Below are 18593 nucleotides of genomic sequence, written 5' to 3' on the forward strand. Positions count from 1 at the left end.
AGCGATCCTCACCAGCTGCATGTTCTATCCACATAATAGCCACATTCCAGACTTGTGGGGACTTTGCAGTGTTTTCTTTGAAGTGGACTGTGCTATTATTTGAGGGTGTGTAGGAAGATGAATTCCAAACACTTACCCAGACACATTGCAAAGGTTCAAGCAGTTGTGACCTTAGGAGTCATGAGTAAAACACACACTTACAAAGTGGGGTCTAGGTATTTATTTGTCCTTCCTAGCTGGCAGATGTGATGTACTCACATTTAGAGCTGAATGTTTTATTCTTGATTCCAGATTACAGATCTAGCAGCTGCACAAACCTTCTGACTTCGTGTCAGAGACATCTGAGTAATGTGCATATCTCCCTTTCTCTTTCTCATACACATTTTCATTTCACTTAGAGTTGGATTATGTTACAAAAACTCTGTCTCATTGATTCTCAGCCCAAGGGGGATTGGTTGACACAGCTTGAGCTGTAATACTGATGAGTTTAAGAAGACGTTTCATCAATTGTAAGAGTGCGTCTTGTACTTGCCTAAAACTGTTAATCTAAACAGGTCCACTCAGCATTTCTTACCATGGCTTCTGACTTGTGAAGAAATGCTGACTTTGTGAGACTGAATGTGCACTTCACCTTTACTTAATCAGCTTTTTAAAAACATATTTAAGAAGTAATTACTGATTTATGACCAAATATTGTTGTTCATTGTTGTCCGGATTGACAGTCCACACTGAACAAATCTTTCAGTACCTTAGACTGGAATTATTAAAGGCATGGGCTCACATCTTTCATGTTGGGGAAGAAGAAAATAAATCCACTCATGCCATAAAACAGCAGGATCAAGGACTAACTAAAATCCCTGTTACATTTAGGCAGTTATTGCTCCAGCTCTGCCTTTTACATGCTGCCTGATTGTTGTTCTTTGTCATTAATCTACATTTACATTTATGACATTTGACAGACACCCTTATCCAGAGCCACTTACATTTATCTGATCCTTGAGCTGGGGAGCCTGGATCCTATCCCAGGGAACAAGGCGAAGTGCTAGCCCATCGCAGGGCACAATTGTGCACACACATTCACACACTATGGACAAATGTGAAATGCCAATCAGTTTACAATGCACGTCTTTGGACTGGGGGAGGATGGAGTATGCAGAGGAAACCACGAAGCACAGGGAGAACATGCAAACTCCACGATCACAGGGTGGAGGCAGGATCCAAACCCCTCAACCGCAGAGGCACAAGGCAAACGTGCTAACCATTAAACCACTGTGCCCCCCAGTTTCTGCACTTGGCTTTGTTATTTTGTATGGTAAATATTGTAATTATTTTTTTATTCTTTACATGTACAGTGGATATAAAATATTTAAATTGGAAGGCTTTTGTGATGTAAAAAAACAACAACTTTTTCCACCCTCAATATGAAATTACCACGTATAAAAAAAATATATATGTGGAAAAACAATCAGACACATTTTAGGGAAAATAGGAAAAATAAAAACTTAGAATAATCTAGTTGCATAAGTGTGCACACCCCTTAACTAATACTTTGTTGAAGCACCATTTGATTTTATTATGCCAATCAGTGTTTTTGGGTAAGAGTCCATCAGTGTGGCACATCTAGGCTTGGCAATATTTTCCCACTCTTTCTTGCAAAAGCATTCTAGATTGATCAAATTGTAAGGGTATCTCCAGTCACAGCTCACTTCAGGTCACCCCCTTGTCCTTTTGTAAATTTTGGAGGGATGTCCTGTTCTCGGAAATGTCACTGTGGTGCTCCATTTTCTCTATTCATTGATGATGGCCTTTATGGTGTTCCTTGATTTTGTAAATTCTTTTATACACCTCTCTTGATCGATACCATTCAAGTGAGATACCATGCATGCTTTGTAAGCTCTTTGGGGACCATGGCTTCAGCAGTCAGATAAAAACAAAGAGGATGTGAAGAAAATGCTACAGAGACAGCTGATCTTTATGTGGGGTTAATCAGAATAACGTAATTGATGACAGCTATATGATATTTTTATTTTGAACATGAGATTGAATGTGATTCATTCATTATGAACACAGCCACATCCCCAATTATAAAATGGTGTGCACACTTATTGTAATTTTTTTTTTCCTATTGTCCCTAAAAAGTTTATGATTGTTTTTCCACATAGTTTTTATACAATTTCACAGGGTGGAAAAAAGGAGTGTGTAGACTTTTTATATGCATTGCATAATCAGGATTTTAAAAAGTAACTGAATTGTGATTACTGCCTTTAATATTACATAACAGACTGAATTCAGATACTTCAGTTTTGCATCTGAATGTGTAACTTTGGTTATTGTATTGCATTACAGTACAGTCGAAGTGTGCATACCCAAATCTGCACGTTTCCTCAAGTGGAGCCTTTGGCTTAGGTTCAGGAGTTTAAATAGGAGCATTTTGAGTTTGAGCAAAACCATGCAGGAACAGGATACAGTATCTCACAAAAGTGAGTACACCCCTCACATTTTGGTAAATATTTGATTAAATCTTTTAATGTGACAACACTGAAGAAATGACACTTTGCTACAATGTAAAGTAGTGAGTGTACAGCTTGTATAACAGTGTACATTTGCTGTCCCCTAAAAAAAAAACTCAACACACATCCATTAATGTCTAAACCGCTGGCAACAAAAGTGGGTACACCCCTAAGTGAAAATGTCAAAAAGACCATGGACGAGAGGGAGGCCTCGGAAGGATTCGGCTCCCAGAGTGAGCCCTTTGGGGGGGCTCTGTCACGTCATGGCAAGGTCGCAACTACAGTTCCCAGAAGGCAGTGCCAACTACAAGCATGGCCGACGAGAACTACACTTCTCGCAACACCTGTGTTGCATCATAGGTTATATAAGGCCTCATTAACTTCAGCACCTTGCAAAGTAAACACTCAGCAGTCTTTCACCTGACGTTCACCAAGCCTTTGTTCACATTTTGGATTCCTACAGTTTTCGGAGTTTTCATCTGTTCTTGGATTACGTTTCCCTGCATAGCCCAGTCTGTATTGTTCGCCCGATCGCCCAACCTACTGCTATCTTCCGCATTTAGTCTTCCACCTGATCCCAGTATTCTTATCCTGTTCGTCCGCGCTTGCCTCCGACAAGGTAATGTAACAGCTGTACAACTGGACGTAATGACCTCTGACCAGGCTGAGCTGGACACACATACCAATACAATCCCATGGTTCCTACTTGTACAGATAACTAATTCAAGGTGCTCAGGTAATTAGCTGATGTTAATTGACTATATTCTGTTGACTACTTCATGCAATAATAATGTTCCTACTTTCGACTACATCTAATGACAATGTCCCTATTGTGTCCCTGTTTTCTTGGATAGGCCTTATTGACCACTACCTTGTATTTTCAGGACTCAAAGGTTCATTTTGCTTTTCCCAAAAGAATTCTGACCCAGGGTTGGGTGAACAAAACTTTTAACCCTATTGCGAGGAAAAATTCCCTCCCTGCCAGCACTGCATGCTCGACAGTGGCTACACCTGCCCCATATTAACAACAATATGCATCACTGTGACAGTAAAACCACAATACACATCGTGATACAAGTATAATCATCCAACACTCCATTCCATTCTGATCCATAAATCAATGTTCATGGTGCTCACACCACCTACAGTTTATCATGACTTATGTCCATAAAGTAGTCCATACGGAGAACACATTATGTCCTAGACCTCCTCTGCTTACATGTCCTTCTGTCCACCATGTGCCGAAATGCTTTCTTCGACCCAGATACTTTTTGTATCACAGGGGGCCACTTTTGGGGAGAGGTTAGGCTAGCACTTACACCCAGGGCATGGCTCGTCGATCCCCTTTTTACTATACAGATATCCAGGACCTCCTGTTTCTCCTGCGTGCCTTCCTGTCTTTTTCTTGTTAGTGATGACTTGTGGTGTGAAGTCTGTTCTATCTCTGCACATAGACACTTAGCATACTTGCACATTCCTTAATGATTGCAGCGAGCATTAGTCATGCATTACAGAGCATTGCTTCAGTGTTCTCTACTTGTTATTATTGCTATGCACAGTAATAACTAGTAGGTGCGTAAGTAAGCCAGTGGCTTCATGCAAATAGAGGTTATGGAAACATCGGTTATAATATATTGTGTGGATACTTGTGACCCCAGCATAGTTACAAGAAATAACTTTCCAGTATCATATAAGTATATATCTGTATCCCTGTATTTACATAGTACACTCTACACTTTTATCACTGCATAATATACCTGTAATATCACTGCATAATATACCTGTAAGCTGGAGTATTTTAACCCTGTTATTATACCCTTAATATACCTTTAAGCTTTTAATATATTAACAATCCCCCCTTTGAGGCGGACATGCTTCCACCATAGGAGACAAGGGAATGGGTGATTGGCGCTAAGTCTGGATGACCACATGCTGGCCAGAAACGTTTTTAACAGCAACAAGGATGAGGCACTTTCCAAGGGGGATAATGCAACATGCAATGAGGCCTATAATACACAAAGCTATAGTGATGGCAACGCCGAGGCTGGTCATTGTGGATGCCCAATCAGTGGAAAAAAAACAAGACCACCATGAAGGCCAATGGGGGTAAAACCTATGTTATAGACATGTTCCTCATGCAGTTGTTTAAGCCAGGTCAGGACCTTGGTGAGGGCACCACGTGTTTCTGTACGCAAGGGTATAATGGCACAACATTCAGCCCCAACCATGGTGCACACTCCTTCATTGGGGGGCACGCATTTGATCAATAGCGAAGTGGTTCTGAGCAACCTTAATGTACAATGCAATTGCTCATGGACCAGACCCAAAGCATCGACTGAATAGTTAATGAAACGCTGTTGATTGTACCAGATGTAGTTAATCCATGCAGTGTTTGGACGCTGGGCAGTAGCACGATGGCAAATCCACCACCCACAGATTCAATGGCTTTATATTGATTTGGGATACCCACAGGTGTTCCACCAAACTCGAGGGTTACACTTGGGTCTGGGGCCCAGTCAGAGTACTGTATATCATCGACATCTCACACATAGTCTGTCCACAAGGATAGTCAACTGGAGTATGAGTCTTACCTTTCAGGCGTACTGGGCTGCAGCACCCCAGCCAATCCATCAGGAGAGTCTGGCGTATCCTGTCTCCTCCACAATACCAAAACATGTCTGCCACGGGCAAAGTGCTGTCTACTAAATCAGGCAACTGTACTCTGTATTGTTGTCACACTGGGTGCGGGTAGACACCATAGGGACAAGGGCCAGCTTAATGTGAGTACAGTTGTCAGCTATGTTGCCTATAAAATCAAGGCCTTCCTCAGAGCAAACACAGAGAGGAAAAGTAGAAGGGAAGCCAGTATATACTGGAATATAAGCATCGGGAGGGGTACTCACTAGGCATAAATCACAGCTCTGGCTAACTAAAAGAAAGTGAGACATCTTTAAATGTTGTGGTAAACCACTCACTTCTTCCATCACACTCCAATTACAAGCTAAGAAATGTTGCCTCATTAAACCAAACAAGAAGATTCCATGGGAACTCTTAATGCTGCTAACCAGTTCCACCAAGCCACTGTTGTGTTGGGATACACAAGGCTTGCAATTAACAGTAGCATTCAAGATTATTGTGGAACATTCACACTTTTATTACCCATCTTTTAGAACTTTTAGAATGTGAATCAGCATATGTGCTTGTCATATCAAGATCTGAAACTCCCTAATACATCATATTCATCAGACACCTTTTATTTAAGCACTTTAAGGGAATGGCACTGCTGGCACTAGTTTCACTCCCTTGTTTTTTTTCTTGTTTTGTTTAGTTATTTGTTTATTTAATTTTGCTATCAAATTAGACATTATTTATTACAAGCTCATATAATAATATTACTAGGAGGCCAAGCACCGTAGGCAGACTATTGTTATTCTATGTTTTCTTATTAGGGGCCAAGCACTGTAGGTGTGAGGCACCTATTGTATCTGTTCTTCTACTTCTTCTTCTTCTTCTGCACTTGAGTCTATGACAGCATATAGAACCGCTTTCGAGAAGGCCTAAATACAAAATTATTTTTTCCTCTGATTCCTTGCCAATTCGACAGTGGCAAAAAGACTATTCGATGGCACCCTATGATGTAATTTTCAGTCATAAAAAATTGTTCCACCATTTTGAATTTTCTGAAAAACCTACTTTCATTTGGAGACAGGACATGAACCAAAATAAAAACACGTGGCAATGTATACAAGCACAACAACATGGAAGTGAGCACCTTAACGCTGCGGGCTGCTTATGTGTGCTGAGCAATTCAGCACACAGCGCTCGCCATGAGGGAGAAATTCCTGACACCCTTGATTTCATAAAATTAGTTGCATAAGCATTGCTCCCAAGTGAATTTTAACATTCTTTTTGAGAGGTAGTATCTTCAGCCAAGAGCTATGTTATTCTTTGGCATAAACACATTTGAAAATCCCTACTGTAAACAAAATGGAGTCTGGTAGCACCAGTAGCTCAGTTACCTTTACCTAATAGCTTCAGCACTTCACTTCTAATGGCTTCTTGATACCATGGCCCCATAGTTATAGGTTATAATGACAATCTAGGCTGCTTGCTGGCAGACACAATAATTAAAGGGAAACTGGTGCCCACTAGTGAACAGCCAAGTATGAGCTGGATGATCATGAGTCAGCCAGGCTTTCCTCTTGGATAATTCTAATGTTTGTTGTGCTCTTAATTACTACTGCTACTACATTAGTAATTAGTTTTTTTTGACTCATTTGGACTGAGGGTATTTGTAGGGTCAAATATTTTCTAAATCTCTCTCTCTCTCTCTCTCTCTCTCTCTCTCTCTCTCTCTCTCTCTCTCCCAAATACTTAAAGTATACATAGCTGAATACTCAATACTCTATCTTAAATGTAATCAGTAAAATATAATTTATTGTGGTCATTAGCAGAGATGTATTCAAACAATTTCTATCAAAATTAACTTTACTCTGAATATAGGCATTTTTGAATACAATTACTTTATTTTTGGATTCCGAGTACGTAATGTCATTACTTGTATTCCATTATCTTTTAAAACCCTGAGCAACTTTTAAAAAAGGTCTCATGGGTAATGGCTTTGAACGAGGACCAGGAGAAATGCTTGCATGAATTTCATCAAAGGACAACTGTTCTTGTGGTTGAGAAAGAAACATAGAGGATAAGAGATCAAATAAAAGAGTGCTGCTAGGCAGACCAAGGATTAAAGAGAAATGAGATGAGAGTGCTGAAAGAGAGGGAGAGCAAGGAAACCTTGAGGAAGGCAACAGTGTCTTGGGTTAGATATCCAGAGCACCACAGCCTTGCAGCTGCTCCCATTTTCACTCCACTGCGGTCAATTCTGAAGTAGAATGTGGTCTGGACACAACTGTTTGATATGTTCCCATAGTTATTTCTCTACAAGACCCAGAGAGATCAAAGTGGACCTCATAACCAATTTGTAACCTCAAACTAAGCATCAGTTACTCTTAAGCAAAAGCTCTGACTCCACCCCTCCTTTTTGCTTTTTCTTTCTTTTCCAGTATATTTATGTTTCATGCATATGGAAATTTAGTCAAAATAGTGCATAATTAAAGGGTTAGTTTTTCCATCATACACAGTGAACACCCTATTTTACACATATGCACATGAAAAAAAATATAGAGGAATATAATCAGAAACAATAAAAGCAAATTCACTTTGGAAAAAAGTTATTTAAAATAGCATTAGACCTGCCAAAATTAAAAAAATAATAACAAAGTTGATAATTTAATTAATGGCGCATGGTCGCTTAGTGGTTAACACGTTCTCCTCACACCTCCAGGGCTGGGGGTTCGATTCCCACTGCTGCCCTGTGTGTGCTGCGTTTGCATGTGCGGCGTTTCCTCCGGGTACTCCGGTTTCCTCCCCCAAAGACATGATTGTTATGTCCAAAGTCTCCGTAGTGTATGAATGGGTGTGTGATTGTGTATGTGATTTTGCCCTGCGATGGACTGGCACCCTGTCCAGGGTGTACCCCACCTTGTGCCCCGTGATCCCTGGGATAGGCTGTAGGTTCCACCGAAAGACCGGATAAAACTGCTACAGTCCACCTGAATACCAGGACCTCAGCGAGTCGTTTAGCAAGGAAAGGGATAGTGGATTACCACCTCATCGGCTCTACGACTGTGCCATAGATCTGCTTCCAGGAACTACGCCACCCAGAGGAAGGGTGTATCCATTGTCACAGACTGAGCAGAGCGTTATGGAGGAGTACATTCAGGAGGCACTGCAGCAGGGTTACATAAGACCTTCAACGTCCCCGGTGTCCGCAGGATTTTTCTTTGTGGACAAGAAGGGAGGAGGGCTCAGGCCATGCATCGACTACAGGGGTCTTAATCAGTGTTGTATCAAGTATCGGTACCCTCTCCCGTTAGTACCGGTCGCTCTAGAACAACTCTGTGCTGCCACCATCTTCACTAAACTGGAACTCCACAGTGCATATAACCTGGTCCAGAACAGAGAGGGAGATGAGTGGAAGACGGGGTTCAGTACCACCTCAGGCCACTATGAATATCTGGTAATGCCGTATGGGTTCTCTAGCGCCCCCTCAGTCTTTCAGTGCCTAATAAATGATGTCCCTAGGGACATGCTGGGACGTACCGTGATCACGTACATCAACGACATCTTGATCTATTCCAGTTCCCAGGAGGAGCATGTCCACCATGTCCAGAAGGTCCTACAAAGACTACTCCAGCACCAGCTTTACGTGAAAGCTGAAAAATGTGAATTCCATAATCACGTGACACTGATTACTCTCAGGGGTTTCATCTAAGGATGAAACCCCCGACTGTCAGCCACTATTGTGACGGTATGACGTTGGCTGCTGCTGCCATAAGCCCCAACAGTCTCTGTAGTGACTGGACTGACTCTTGTCTTTTCAGTGGACCAGGAAATAACAGCTGTAAAAATCACCCTCCCTTAGAGAAAGCAGTATATGTTCTATGGCCCCTTTGTCCAAGAGAGATCTTACATCCTGTGCTAATGTCAGGCTCTGCTCTGTGCTGACTACTGTGATGAGCACGCCAACACACTCACCTTCTGTGCCTCACTCACAGTTCAGCTGGTCTGCCTGATAGGCCTGCAGCACCGTCATTGTATGCAGAGACCCACAAGCAAGATCCGCTACTGAATAGGCTTCACCAACCAAAGCTGAGGTGGTCTTACACGGCTTGGCTGACAAAGCCGGCTCCCCTGATTTTGCTGCCATCGATGGAGAGAGGTAGCTCTCAAGCGCCTCCTCCACCTTCAGGATAGCAAAATACCCAGGATCTGAGCTGGCTGGCTGCCTCGACAGCGGCCAGCCCAGAGCCCTAAGGTTCCAAAACCCATGTCCCTTTGGCTGAGAAGAGAGAGAGAGCCAAGAGCCGAGCTGCTTCATCGTGAAGCATTCACAATGAGTGCAGTCAGCCACTTCGAGGGCTGCTGCAGCATGCTCCACTCCCAAACACTTCAGAAAAAAAATGTGTCCATCTCCCTCTGTAATAAAACAAGACCATGGAGTAACACACTTTCTGAACTCTCTATGGCTCATTCTGTTTGACAGGATAGTGACAGAAGAGAAAATAAATAAATAAATAAATATTATATATATATATATATATATATATATATATATATATATATATATATATATATATATATATATATATATATAAATAGAGAGAAGTGAAGAGTTGTAGGAATGTTCACACAGACAACTGTCATGCGGCTTTACTGAAGACAAAGAAAGCTGATGATAGTGTTTACAGGCAGCATTTATAGTCACGCAACGCGCACAGTGCTGCGGCAGCTGAACATGGCAAGCCTATAAATAGGCGTGGTTTTACACAGACTTCAGATACCAGCCGCACACGAGGGCGCTTCCCACAGCGTGAAAGCTCACGCAACGTTGAGTTCCCTTTGAAAGGGAACAACAATTACTGATGTGACTGGCACGACTTAAATTTTTTACTTACATGTTGAAAGAAAATATAAAGACAGGTATGTTGCTTATTATGACCTTATTTACTAACTTAAATCCCAATAACGTTAGCATTTGCTGATTCCAGTCTTATGAATTTAACATGAAATGTGAAATGTAATTTTTAACATAGTAAATATCATCATATGTAGTAAATGCTGCTGATAGAGAATAAAATTACTGTAAATATAGTGCATATGATATGGTAATGTAATTATCTTTATTCAATTAATGTAATTTGCTCTGTAATGCAAAATGTTAGGTAGCTTATACAAAACTGTGCAAAAGTTACAGTTTCACAAATACCTTTGTTTTAAATATACCTTCTGTTTTAAATCAGTTTTAAATTTCCAAATGCTCCTTTTGTGAATAGTGTAATAATCAGTGAGATTGTGTGCTGTTAAAGATAGAGAGTAGATCATATGGCCCCCCATTGAGGTCTGATCTCAATATCACAGTGAAGGCCTAAGTCTGGTATGACATGAAGAGAAATAATCTGTAGAGACAGCCTAAATCCATAGAAGAACTGTGGCAAGTTCTCCAAGACACTTTGAACAACTTACATGCAAACTACCATAAAGCACTGTTCACAAGTGTACTTGACTTTATTCAGTTTTAATGTATACTGACTGCACTTTGTATTAAGCTAATTGATAAATGAAATCTATTCATTTAAATATTTTTGGAAAACATCCTTTAGAACACATGTCACTTTGCAGTGTACTGTAGCTAATAGTAAAACTGATAGCTGAAATATTCCCAGGATGAGAGAGTACAAATGACAGCAGCAGATGCATACGGCAAAGAATAATTTGCAAGACCAGAATTGGCAAAAACTGTGCAACTTTATGATGCAAATTTAGGTGTTTCTTGAAAGTAATGGGCAACAAATACACCCCCATTGGAAGGAAGACAATCACTGCGAAATGCGTTCCTTTGTTGGTTAAAGGGGTTAAATATACAATTAAAAAGAAGCTCCAGACCCAATCATCTGTTTCCGTAACAGCTGACATATGGTCTGACCAAATCATGTGGAAAAATGGTGTCACAGCCCATAGATTAAATCAAACTGAAAATCAGTTGGAGTCCTTTCTGTTAGACTGTAGACAGTTTAGTGGCAGGCACAATGGAGAGAACATAGGCTTGGCATTTGACGAGATGAATATAACACAGCAAGTAAAGGTAGGCACATTATCACTGATAACGCAGCCAACATAAAGTGCATTTAAAGTCAAGCTACCAAAGGAGGAGCAGCACAGTGATGATAGTGATGTGGAAGAAGAAAACTTAGATGATAAGAGTCTTTGGGAGGATGGAGCCTATTGAGAGCAAGGTAATCGCTGTCATGTTTTGCACATTCTCTGCAATTAGTTGTGCTTGATGGTATGAAAGAAGCCAAGGCCTTTTGTTCAGCATTTGCCAAAATGTCAACATTCACTTCATTACTTCACACTAGTGCTCAGTTTAAAGAGTGATTTGAAGCTGCATTTGGGACAGATAGATCCATTTCTGCAGCTACATCCACATTCTGGAACAGTACATTAAAGCAACTGCAGGCTCTTACAGCACTTGACCATAGGGCTCTCACACAATATGCAGTTTAGACTTTCAACATGTTCTTTTTTTTCAGTTTGTGAATGGAATCAATCCTTCGATTTAGGTACTGTTCTCTCTCCTTTTGCGGAAGCAACAGACCTTATAGAGGGTGAGAAAATGGTCACCATTACTATGCTGGTCACCACTGTATTGGATTTAAACACTAATCTGCTCCAAATAGTAGAGTTAAGAAGTCAGTGCCAGCTGTTAGTGACAACCCTTTGTCATTCCAAGAGGATCTGTAAAGATCGCTTATAGCTAATGCATTTTATTTGCTTTAATAACCTAAAAATTAGTTGTCTGTTTTTTATTCTCAAGGAACCTTCTTCTTATTTGTCTGCCATATAGTGTATATTTAGAAGAGCATAAAATATGCAGTAGACATACAACAATGGTCCTTAGGTCCCCAAATCCAGACAATACATTTTAACATGTATGATTTGTATGTGTTTCATATTTTTCAGATACTTTGACTGCCTAAGTTGAGGCAACAGCAGAAGAAGACATGCTGGATTCTGAAGTTAACAGTGATACAACCATAGACTCTCCTCCTGGCATCTAGCTGGGTCAGTCCTTCTCACGTGGTCCAATAATTGCAACATTAGTTGCTTGACCGATTTTAATTTTTCAAATTAAAAACCTCTATGTTTTGGCATTACAAAAGCACCAGTTTTATTTATTTATTTGTTTGTTTTTAGTTTTACTTGGTTTAACTGACATTTTTGTGTATTGGCAGACAACAAATTTTGGTTATACAGCTGCTTACACATACCTCAGTATCTCTGCTCAGGATGGACCTAGCTCCTTGGAACAAAAATTACTTATATAAACATTTTGCACATTCTTGTTCCTTACACTTAGAACTTAAGTCCAACCGTAATGCTGAAGATTACTCACAGTTCCACTTTTAGGGTCAATTTATAATGGGCTGTTTAAAATTTTTATATCCACTGTACTGTGGAATAAGGCATATATTTGCATGCACTTCCTATTTTAATATCTATGCAGGAACCTACTGCCTTCTTCAGAAGATCTCTATTTCTCCATGCTATAAAGTGAAAGTTTTGCTTTACATTCAAGTTTTGAATTTATGACTCAGTCTGCCATTTGTTATTGGAACAGCCAGTTTCTCAGTAACGGGCTTCAGGAGAAACACAGTGCCATCCACTAATATTGGCACCCTTGGTAAATATGAGCAAAGAAGGCTTTGAAAATTGTCTTTACTGTTTAATCTTTTGAACTTTTGTTAAGAAAAATTCACAAAAATTCTCTTCTCTCATGGATATCAAATAATTGCAGACACAACACAGGTTCATAAAAAAATCTTTGTTAAATATAAGTGTGCAACAATTATTGGCACTCTTTTAGTCAATACTTTATGCTACCTCTCTTTGCCAAGATAACAGCTCTGAGTCTTCTCATATAATTTCTGATAAGGTTGAAGAGTACATGGCAAGAGATCTGAGACCATTCCTCCATACAGAATCTCTCCAGATCCTTCAAATTTCGAGGTCCATGCTGGTGGACTCTCCTCTTCAGTTCACCCTACAGTTTTGCTCATATTTGCCAAGGGTGCCAGGGCACTCTTTTTGTAGTAATTATGTCTTATAGTAGGTAGTAAGAGAGAGCCCCAGGATGGAGGTTGTTCTAATTGTTCTCTACTCCTCTGTTTAGAACCCCAGTTTAGAAGCATACTGCTCTTGGCAGATGGTGAAATCCCTCATGCCAAATGTTTATGAAATAGGATGAGAATATACAACACTATAGTTGTGTCCCAAATGATGTAGGTGAGAACAAGGCAGAACCTAACGTGGGGTATGTTTTAACTGACTTTATTTTTTAGTTTCCATGTACACTGGTATGATAATGTTCAGCTCTGTGTTTAGTGTTAATTTATAATGAGGCACATTTATTATCCTTTTAATCTTTAATCTCTCGGTTATAATCCTACATAGTCTCTAAACGCTTATATAGCCCAGAGAATTGAATAGTCAGGTCTGAATCTCAGTTGCACACAGGGGGCAAGTTGTAATGCTGTGTTAAAACTTGTCCTGCTATTACAAGAAACTATGCTATTCCATGCAGTTAGCTGTGTAAATTCACACAATTCCCATTTATGATTTTATTTATTGCAGCATGAGAACCAAGCCAAGGAAGACACACTGGATACCTCCCCACCCGGGCCTCTGCATCCTCGGTTGTACCCTCTCTCCTCCACTAAACACTATTCACTATGTACTCTACCATCTAGTGTATGAATTTTAGAAGGGTAGTTTCATCTCAAATGGAACACTAAAGGTTTTTTTTACTAACTGGAAATATAAGCTATTTCACAGTCATTGGCATTAGTTCTGCATATGTAGAACAAGGTAACTTCTCTGTAGGACCTGGAGGGCTCAAGATGTTGGAACTTTGAGGATTTCTCTGCTCGAACACAGTTCAGTCAATGACTCCATTCATAAGCAAGAAAATCATTGAACTGAGCTTACTGGATGGACTTGTGCACCCCTGGTCTGTAGTTATGGCATAAGGAGTATTAGATGTTCATATTGCATAAATATTTATATAAAAAGAAATACTGGAGTATTGTTAGTACGATCAAGAATTTTGGGAAAATAAACCGCAAGATATTATGGAGATGGAATTAGCACAGTTCTGAAGTTATTAGTGCACTAAACAAACAAGCTCTTATGTAACTAATGTGGCAACTCCCCCACCCAGACTGAATCAGGTATTCTCTCTATTTTTACTAATTAGGAGTTTTGTACTTGTAGACTTTGTGGTTAGAAGCTAAAGAGCTTTTCACTTGTGTCTAATAATAGCTTGTCTCAGTTGTGCATGTGTTTTTCCTTCACTGGTTATTAAAAAGCACATCATTTACAGTCAGGTCGATCACTATTTGTATAGAAGCATAATTTTGGTATTTTTGCCTCTGTACATCACCACAATGGATTTGAAATGAAGCAATCAAGATGTGATTGAAGTGTAGATTATCAGTTTTGTTTCAATTGGTTTAACAAAAATATTACCGCCATTTTTTATGGAGTCTCTTCATTTTCACAGGCTCAAAATAAATTGGACATACTAACAATTATAAATACTATTTTTAATGCTTGGATGCAAATACTTTACAGTCAATGACTGCCTGACTTCTGGAACCCATGGACATCATCAAATGCCGAGTTTGTGTTGTTTGCCTCGTGAATTCTTTTTTTCTTCTTCTTTTTTTTCTGTCTTCTGGAGTTCCTTCTGAAGTTTGGCACATTCTTTACTGGTAGGTGGGTGTGATATGTGAAGATACCTATATATCAAAAGTATGTGGATATCCCTTTTGATTAATATTGGGTTATTTAAGCCACACTCATTATAACAGGTGCATAAAATCAAGCACACAACCATACTATCTCCATACAGAGTAGATGACAATAGAATGACTTGTACTGATAAACTCTGTGATTTTCAACGTGACACTGTCAGCTGCCCTGCTCTATTGTACGTGTTGTTATTGTGATGTGGAAATGTCTAAGAACAACAGCTCAGACTCAGAGTGGTAAACCAAACAAGCATTTGCACAACTCATGTGATGAATTTAAGCTGTCTAATGACAATTTTTCCTCGTAGCCTCAGGTCATAGATTTTGTACACAAAACATTGCCTCAGTTTCCAGTTTTGCCCTTGTCTAATTCCTGTGACTCCTTTGTGGAGCAACCATTATCTTTTAAAGGCAAAATATCTAGCCTATACTGTAAAAGTCTGAGATTTTTCATGACTGCAAAGGGTGACTGGAAACAATATCTAGGTGAAACATTTCAGAACAACTTGACATTCTATATTACATAAGAGTTCTTACATACATAGGGTTCTTACATCTAAGTTATATACACTTACTCAATTTGTTCAAAACATGGCCTTATGCAGTGTAAAACTGTACACTGCATTCAGTGGACATTTTTCACAGATGTTAGTCCAATATGTAACTGGTTTTATGCATCCTCTGTAACCCATGCACACATGTTTGGCTTTGCACAAAACTTGCAAAGTGTTCAGAGGCAAACCTAGATTATGTGGGGGCCCCAGGCAAAATAAATATGTGGGGCCCTTCTGACACATTTATGTTGCTATTATGTCTCCATGTTACCCAGAGATACTACTATGACCCTTTATGTCTGCCAAGGAATCACAGTAGATGTGTGTTTCAAAGATTTACTTTCTTTATTGATTTCTTTCATTTCTTTATCTATCCTATAATTGCTGATCATGGTCTCAAAACTGTGTCCCTTCCCCCTATGACTGTAAATCATCCAGTGCTGAGCCCGGATTCTTCTCCATCAAAAATCTTGTGTAACTGTACTTCTAAATAAACTGTTTCCATTATTATTTTTTTCTTTATTGTGAGGGCTAATTGCTTAACATAAAATCCATCAATGCATCATTTAACCATAGTTGTGGGGTGTTTCATGCATCCATTATATCCCATTTTTATCCATATTCATGCATCCATTAGATCCACTTATTCTATTTTAAGACAATTAACATGAATTATATATGTGTGTGTGTGTGTGTGTGTGTGTGTGTGTGTGTGTGTGTGTTAATTTAGCACATCTTGAAAAAATATCAACATGTATGTATATAATTTGAAGCCGCTCTGCTTATTTTGCTACAGTAGTACATTTTTATGAATATACACTATCAATACAGTATATTTAGCAAATACAGTATGTTAAGTGTGTTTTTCATATGAAAACTGAGCACCAGATCCATATACACACACAGTAAGGTTTAGGTATGGATTTAAACTAACTGTTTTACCATAACGCGCATATAGTAATCAGACGAGTTCATGCATCAGCACAGTGGCTGGATGAATAAAAAATGCAGGTGCTCAGATTTAGTCGCTGGATTTTTTAAGGGAGTGGCTCCGCAATGCCTATCTCCTAGACATATGATGCAGTACCCAGGCTTTATTCTCCATTATGCCGTACTGATAAAGTGTACTTCTGCAGCGATTACCAAGCGTTTTGGGATCCAGCCAATCATTTTTTCGGTATTTATTATCAGCACCCTCCATCCGGAGAGAGAAACCTGTTTTAGCTTCCACCTCAAAACGCGGAGCATATGCAAATCCCCGCAAATCGGCTTGCTGGCAGTCGGTGCGCTAAGTCGAACCGCGTGACGCCGATCGCGGCGGTGTAGGAAAAACAGGTTGAAAGCAGCAGCGCGAGAGCAGCTTCACCGAGCAAAAACACGTCCGGGAGACCGGGATTTTCTATCTGGAGACGTATTCAGCATCCGGCGCCCGTGCGTAAGTTATTTAGGATGCTTCTGAGAAATGGGACACCTAAGGATGATGGGGTGCTTGAGTTAATTATGAACAAAGTTTAGGATGCTGATGCTTGCAGAGGTAAACCTAGATTGTGTGAGACAGGATTGTAGGACGTGGCACTATCAGGACATGAACGAGGAAACGGACCGCGTGCGCGCACAAATGCGGAACCACCGACAGTGGTCATTTTGATTAGCGGATTATGAACAGGTGCAAGAATAACCTGTATCCGTGGATATGTTGCTTGAGTGTTAAAACGGGCTGTGGGTTGTTGTAAAGGGTATGTTTGCGCCGCTGAAATGTGAGGGGGGGGGGGGGGAGGATCACGTAGCCTAATGTATCTCAGTTTACCCAGGCAGGTGCGGTTACAGTGCGTTATAGGGTAAATAGCCTGCATGTTCGCCTCGTTTTCCTGATATTCTGCTGGTCAAATTAACATTTTCCCCCAGTCACGCTGAAAGACATGGATGTGTTAAACAGGGTGTAAACAGGCCAGTTAGAATCCGTCCTGCACGTCATACAGTCCCCTCCGAAAGTATTGGAACAGCAAGGCCAATTTTTTGCTATAGATTGAAGACATTTTAGTTTGAGATCAAAAGATGAATACGAGACGATAGACAACTATTTCAGCTTTCATTTCCTGATATTTGCATCTAGATATGTTAAACAGCTTAAAACATGGCGCCTTTTGTGGCAGACCACCCAATTTTATGTAGCAATTAGGAACAGATAGACTTAAAGTAAATTAGAGTAAATAACTCTTAATATTTGGTTGCATATCCCTTGCTTGCAGTAACTGCATCAAGCCGGTGACCGACTGACCTCGCCAAACTGTATGATTGTGATACCCTCACCTCTGCCCTGTGAGGGTTGTTAGTGGTGTCACTAGCTGTTGTTTTTGGGGTGTTCTTCACAGCGCGCATAATGATTCTATCATCAACTGCTGTTGTTTTACTTGGCCAACCTGTTCCATGTCTGTTTGTTAGAAACCAATGGTTTCTTTTTTTTTCAGGACATTCCAAATTGTTGTATTGGCTATACCCAATGCTTGTACACTGGCTCTGATAGATTTGCCCCCTTTTTTCAGCTTCAAGATGGCTTGCTTTTCTCCCATAGACAGCTCTCTGGTCTTCATGTTGCTTTATCCTTTTTTCAAATAAAAGCAGTCTTCACAGTGAAACTAAGAGTACATTCAGAGCTATTTATCATTTAAACAATCAATCTAACCGCACACACCTGGGCAGCAAAAGACACATATCAGTCACATGTTGCAGTAATTCTAATCACCTGAAAAAATGTGTGTTCAAACAAAAACGGCCATGTTCCAAGTTGTTTAACACATCTAGATGTAAATATGGGGAAGTGAAATCTGAAATTCTGATCTGTCATCTCATATTCATCTCTTGATCTCAAACCCAAATGTTTTCGATGTATACCGAAACAAACAGAATTGTTTCTGTAGATTCAATACTTTCAAAGGGGACTGTACTAGTCCTGTTGCTATAGTTACCAGTGGGGTCATGTCCATTGGACCTTTACTTGTGCTTTGATATCTGATAATAATGTATTTAAAATAAAATTCTATATAAATTTATGGAAAGCTAGGCATACCACTGAGTCAAACTATACAAGTGAGTGCAGT

The 18593-nt window shown here is 39.9% G+C and overlaps 2 protein-coding genes across 3 annotated transcripts in view; both read left to right on the plus strand.

Moving 5' to 3' along the window:
* The window catches only part of acad11 (acyl-CoA dehydrogenase family, member 11), a 73572-nt gene extending 58561 nt beyond the window's left edge, over positions 1–15011 (plus strand). The window contains exons 20-22 of one of the 2 annotated variants that reach the window (XR_001810316.2): positions 12093–12194; positions 13303–13443; positions 13764–15011. The gene's annotated coding sequence lies outside the window, so the exon portion shown is untranslated. The remainder of the gene's footprint in view (positions 1–12092; positions 12195–13302; positions 13444–13763) is intronic. The other variant, XR_001810317.2, reaches the window with a different exon arrangement.
* A 1573-nt stretch (positions 15012–16584) lies between these two features.
* The window catches only part of myripb (myosin VIIA and Rab interacting protein b), a 70797-nt gene continuing 68788 nt past the window's right edge, over positions 16585–18593 (plus strand). The window contains exon 1 of the mRNA XM_017453443.3: positions 16585–16930. The gene's annotated coding sequence lies outside the window, so the exon portion shown is untranslated. The remainder of the gene's footprint in view (positions 16931–18593) is intronic.

The sequence above is a fragment of the Ictalurus punctatus genome, chromosome 23 (assembly GCF_001660625.3).
Source record: "Ictalurus punctatus breed USDA103 chromosome 23, Coco_2.0, whole genome shotgun sequence".
NCBI lineage: Eukaryota > Metazoa > Chordata > Actinopteri > Siluriformes > Ictaluridae > Ictalurus > Ictalurus punctatus.